General features: G+C 41.5%; 1 pseudogene; it reads right to left on the minus strand.

The window, feature by feature from the left end:
- Positions 1–1136: 1136 nt before the first annotated feature.
- Positions 1137–2754, minus strand: LOC132366976 (ferritin light chain-like; annotated as a pseudogene).
- Positions 2755–6140: the final 3386 nt, after the last annotated feature.

Consider the following 6140-nt stretch of genomic DNA (forward strand, 5'->3'; position numbering starts at 1 on the left):
AGCTGCCCCAAAGGTGAGCCCTGAGGGAACTCGGGATATGAACGGGATGGCCGCCATCTAGCAGTCAGCTGCTACCGCCATCCCCCCACCCCACCCGGCAGTGCACCCTGAGGAGACTCAGGATGAGAAACCACAGGGAGTTTGAAAAAGAATAGATACGTGTATAACTGAATCACTTAGCTGTACACCTGAAATAACACAACGTTGTTAATCAACTATGCGCCAATATAAAATAAAAATTAAAAAAAACCCAACCAACTCAAGTAGGCCATTAGTTAAAAAAAAGAAAAAGAAAAAGAAAAAGAAAGCACAGGATACTGGCCGCAGATAGCTGAGGCTCATGTCAAAGGAATGATTTCAGTGAGCCCAGACTCTTGCATCTTCCCATACACAGAAAAGCGTTAAATTCCTTAACTTGAGATGTCTGGTTTTCTTTAATTAACAGTAATCTTTTATTTATTTGTTTATTTATTTTGATGTGGACCATTTTTAAAGTCTTTATTGAATTTGATATTGCTTCTGGCTTTTGGTGTTTTTTTTTATGTTTTGGTTTTTTGGCTGTGATGTATGTGGGATCTTAGCTCCCTGACCAGGGATCAAACCTGAACCCCCTGCATTGGCAGGCGAAGTCTTAACCACTGCACCACCAGGGAAGTCCCCCAACAGTAAACTTTTGATGTTCTGACTACCTGGTCTTTGTTGCAGAAACTCCTGTGTATCCTGGCTCCTCCTTTACCTCTTCGGAGAAGTCCCTCAGAGTCTCTCTGAGATGCTGTGTCCTGGGCTTAAGTCTTCAGTTTTGTCCACCGAATAAAACATAATTCTCAAATTTTAGGTTGTGTATTTTTTCAGTTGACACTACCTATGAAGTTTTATCTAGGACCTCAAGCAATGTCACCAAAACCTATTTCTCTTACACCCCTGGTTCTGCTTTTCGTGTGTGGGCTCAGTCCTTAAACTAGCTCTCCCCTCAGTGCAGCAAATGTGTTACAACTGAGAGTCCTAGAATATATTTCATTGCTTCTCATTGGCTGATTGGGAACGTGATGCTCTGATTGGCTCAGCAGGAGCCTCCTAGCCACTATTATTATTACTATTTGCTGCAAAAAGCTTTATTATTTCCATTTGGTCCAGGGCTTGGGTTAGGGCTCCAGGGTGGTTCAAAAGCAGCCTAGTGGCTGCAGAGAGAGAAAGAGGGCTTCAGGCAGAAGCCCTGACACCAGAGGGGCTCCTCAAAGGCTGCTGGGCTCCAGAGGCTCCTAGTCGTGCTTGAGGGTGAGCCTTTTGAAGAGATACGCGCCCAGCCCAGCCTGGGGACCCCCAGCCTGTGGACGTTAGTCAGGTGGTTGCCATCTTCTTGATGAGTTTCACCTGCTCCTGTAGGAAGTGGCTCTCCAGGAAGTCACAGAGATGGGGGTCTACTCAGGCAGAACCCAACGCATGCAGATCCAAAAGGGCCTGGGTCAGGTTTATCTCCATGAGCACGGTGGCTTCCGTAGCTGCCTGGGTTTTACCCCACTCATCTTGGGACGGCTTCTGCAGGTCCTGGAAGTGGGTGAGGCCACTGCTGGTGTTGCATCTCCAAGAGACGCTCAGCACCCTTGGGTTTCTCCTCCGCCAATTTGTGGGAAAAGTGGCCCACGCCCTGCAGAGACACATCGTAGTCAAGGTCAAAGTAGAAGCCCAGAGAGAGTTAGTATAAGCAGATAGGGTAGGGGGTCCCCAGAGAAAGAACCAGTCATGGCTTTCTTGACATAAATAAGCCATTTCTGGCCTAAGCCATTTTGTGATCTAAGACTGGCCACAATGCTAGTCCTTGAACAGATTTCAGTAATTAATGATCTTAAGAGAGTAAAAGAATGCAGAAACAAATGACTATTGTCAAGTAAGCAAATTAACAATAGCAAAGATAATACATCAGTTGTAAAAACTCCCAGTTCTCTTTCAGTGGTAAAGATTAACCTGAAGCTCTCAACCACCAGATCAACTGGAACCTAAGGGAGGATGATGTTAACCTTTTCTGGACCCCTGTGACTTCCATCAACTAAAGCTTGGAGTCTTTTGACCACCCAAGTCCCTTCATGAAAATGCATGTACCCTTAGCTTCCTCAATTTTACTGTTTAAGGAGACACTGCTTTGGGAAAGATCCCCAGTGTTCTCCTTACTTGCTGCAGGTAATAAATCCTTCCTTTTCTTGATCTTTGGTTTGGTTGTATCAACTGAAAAAAATGGCACAAGCTAAAAGTTGAGAATCTCAGCAGATTTTCTGAGGACTTAAGACCAGAAGACAGCCTCCCAGATACCTCTGTGGGACTGCTCCAAAGAGGTAAGGGAGGAACCAGGATACAAAAGAGTTTTTGCAACAAAACCCAGGTAGTTGGAACATAAAAGATTACTGTTAATTAAAGAAAAACCAGACATCTTAAGTTACTTTAGTACTTTTTTATGTATGGGAAGATGCAAGAGTCTGGGCTCTTTGAAATCATTCCTTAACTGTATAGGGCCTCCATACAGAATCAGATGCACAGTCGGGGCAGCTGCAGTGGCTGAGGGCTTGATGGCTGCAACATCCTTTGTTTACTGATATGGCAGGTGACATTCACAGTTGTGTCTTTTAACTCGACACCCACCAAGAGGCAAACCCAGTTTTTCGGGTAACAGTAGGTGTAGGAGGCCGGCAGATGCATGTAGACCGGGCGGTTGATGACAGCCTCTATCTCCGTGGAATAATTTTGACAAATCTGGGAGCTCATGGTTGATTGGCATTAAGGAGCTAAGCTCAGAAAATGATGTTGGCTGGTCCCTGAGACCGAGGAGAGCTGAGTGGTTGGTCCAAAGGTTGCAAGTGATAAATAGGTTGGAGGGTGGATGGGGGCTGGAGGAAGGGGCGTCTCTGGGTCTGTTCTGTCCAAACACTATTGAAGCAAGAGACACATCCACTGGACTGCGGAGCACACTGCTTCCTGGCCATTATTAGAACGAGGAGTGGACTCTACTTTTTTTTTTTTTTTTTTTTTTTTCCCCATAAGTTTTTATTTTTTTATTTATTTTTTTTTTAAACATCTTTATTGAAGTATAATTGCCTTACAATAGTGTGTTAGCTTCTGCTTTATAACAAAGTGAATCAGTTATACATATACAATATGTTCCCATTTCTCTTCCCTCTTGCATCTCCCTCCCTCCCACCCTCCCCATCCCACCCCTCTAGGTGGTCACAAAGCACCGAGCTGATCTCCCTGGGCTATGCGGCTGCTTCCCACTAGCTATCTATTTTACATTTGGTAGTGTATATATGTCCATGACACTCTCTTACCCTGTCACATCTCACCCCACCCCCTCCCCATATCCTCAAGTCCATTCTCTAGTAGGTCTGTGTCTTTATTCCCGTCTTGCCACTAGGTTCTTCATGGCCTTTTTTTTTTTTTTTCCTTAGATTCCGTATATATGTGTTAGCATACTGTATTTGTTTTTCTCTTTCTGACTTACTTCACTCTGTATGACAGACTCTAACTCCATCCACCTCATTACAAATACCTCCATTTCATTTCTTTTTATGGCTGAGTAATATTCCATTGTATATATGTGCCACATCTTCTTTATCCATTCGTCTGTCGATGGACATTTAGGTTGCTTCCATGTCCTGGCTATTGTAAATAGAGCTGCAATGAACATTGTGGTACATGACACTTTTTGACCTATGGTTTTCTCAGGGTATATGCCCAGTAGTGGGATTGCTGGGTCGTATGGTAGTTCTATTTGTAGTTTTTTAAGGAACCTCCATACTGTTCTCCATAGTGGCTGTATCAATTTACATTCCCACCAACAGTGCAAGAGTGTTCCCTTTCCTCCACACCCTCTCCAGCATTTATTGTTTCTAGATTTTTTGATGATGGCCATTCTGACCGGTGTGAGATGATATCTCATTGTAGTTTTGATTTGCATTTCTCTAATGATTAATGATGTTGAGCATTCTTTCATGTGTCTGTAGGCCATCTGTATATCTTCTTTGGAGAAATGTCTATTTAGGTCTTCTGCCCATTTTTGGATTGGGTTGTTCGTTTTTTTGTTATTGAGCTGCATGAGCTGCTTGTAAATCTTGGAGATTAATCCTTTGTCAGTTGCTTCATTTGCAAATATTTTCTCCCATTCTAAGGGTTGTCTTTTGGTCTTGTTTATGGTTTCCTTTGCTGTGCAAAAGCTTTTAAGTTTCATTAGGTCATATTTGTTTATTTGTGTTCTTATTTCCATTTCTCTGGGAGCTGGGTCAAAAAGAATCTTGCTGTGATGTATGTCATAGAGTGTTCTGCCTATGTTTTCCTCTAAGAGTTTGATAGTGTCTGGCCTTACACTTAGGTCTTTAATCCATTTGGAGTTTATTTTTGTGCATGGTGTCAGGGAGTGTTCTAATTTCATACTTTTACATGTACCTGTCCAATTTTCCCAGCACCACTTATTGAAGAGGCTGTCTTTTCTCCACTGTATATGCTTGCCTCCTTTATCAAAGATAAGGTGACCATATGTGTGTGGGTTTATCTCTGGGCTTTCTATCCTGTTCCATTGATCTATATTTCTGTTTTTGTGCCAGTACCAAACTGTCTTGATTACTGAAGCTTTGTAGTATAGTCTGAAGTCAGGGAGCCTGATTCCCCCAGCTCCATTTTTCGTTCTCAAGATTGCTTTGGCTATTCGGGGTCTTTTGTGTTTCCATACAAATTGTGAAATTTTTTGTTCTAGTTCTGTGAAAAATGCCAGTGGTAGTTTGATAGGGATTGCATTGAATCTGTAGATTGCTTTGGGTAGTAGAGTCATTTTCACAATGTTGATTCTTCCAATCCAGGAACATGGTATATCTCTCCATCTATTTGTATCATCTTTAATTTCTTTCATCAGTGTCTTATAATTTTCTGCATACAGGTCTTTTGTCTCCTTAGGTAGGTTTATTCCTAGATATCTTATTCTTTTTGTTGCAATGGTAAACGGGAGTGTTTTCTTAATTTCCCTTTCAGATTTTTCGTCATTAGTGTATAGAAATGCAAGCGATTTCTGTGCATTAATTTTGTATCCTGCTACTTTACCAAATTCATTGATTAGCTCTAGGAGTTTTCTGGTAGCCTCTTTAGGATTCTCTATGTATAGTATCATGTCATCTGCAAATAGTGACAGCTTTACTTCTTCTTTTCCGATTTGGATTCCTTTTATTTCTTTGTCTTCTCTGATTGCTGTGGCTAACACTTCCAAAACTATGTTGAATAATAGTGGTGAGAGTGGGCAACCTTGTCTTGTTCCTGATCTTAGTGGAAATGGTTTCAGTTTTTCACCATTGAGGACAATGTTGGCTGTGGGTTTGTCATATATGGCCTTTATTATGTTGAGGAAAGTTCCCTCTATGCCTACTTTCTGCAGGGCTTTTATCATAAATGGGTGTTGAATTTTGTCGAAAGCTTTCTCTGCATCTATTGAGATGATCATATGGTTTTTCTCCTTCAATTTGTTAATATGGTGTATCACATTGATTGATTTGCGTATATTGAAGAATCCTTGCATTCCTGGGATAAACCCCACTTGATCATGGTGTATGATCCTTTTAATGTGCTGTTGGATTCTGTTTGCTAGTATTTTGTTGAGGATTTTTGCATCTATGTTCATCAGTGATATTGGCCTGTAGTTTTCTTTCTTTGTGACATCTTTGTCTGGTTTTGGTATCAGGGTGATGGTGGCCTCGTAGAATGAGTTTGGGAGTGTTCCTCCCTCTGCAATATTTTGGAAGAGTTTGAGAAGGATAGGTGTTAGCTCTTCTCTAAATGTTTGATAGAATTCACCTGTGAAGCCATCTGGTCCTGGGCTTTTGTTTGTTGGAAGGTTTTTAATCACAGTTTCAATTTCAGTGCTTGTGATTGGTCTGTTCATATTTTCTATTTCTTCCTGGTTCAGTCTCGGCAGTTTGTGCATTTCTAAGAATCTGTCCATTTCTTCCAGGTTGTCCATTTTATTGGCATAGAGTTGCTTGTAGTAATCTCTCATGATCGTTTGTATTTCTGCAGTGTCAGTGGTTATTTCTCCTTTTTCATTTCTAATTCTATTGATCTGAGTCTTCTCCCTTTTTCTCTTGATGAGTCTGGCTAATGGTTTATCAATTTTG

This window comes from Balaenoptera ricei, chromosome 6 (genome assembly GCF_028023285.1).
Source record: "Balaenoptera ricei isolate mBalRic1 chromosome 6, mBalRic1.hap2, whole genome shotgun sequence".
NCBI classification, from domain to species: domain Eukaryota; kingdom Metazoa; phylum Chordata; class Mammalia; order Artiodactyla; family Balaenopteridae; genus Balaenoptera; species Balaenoptera ricei.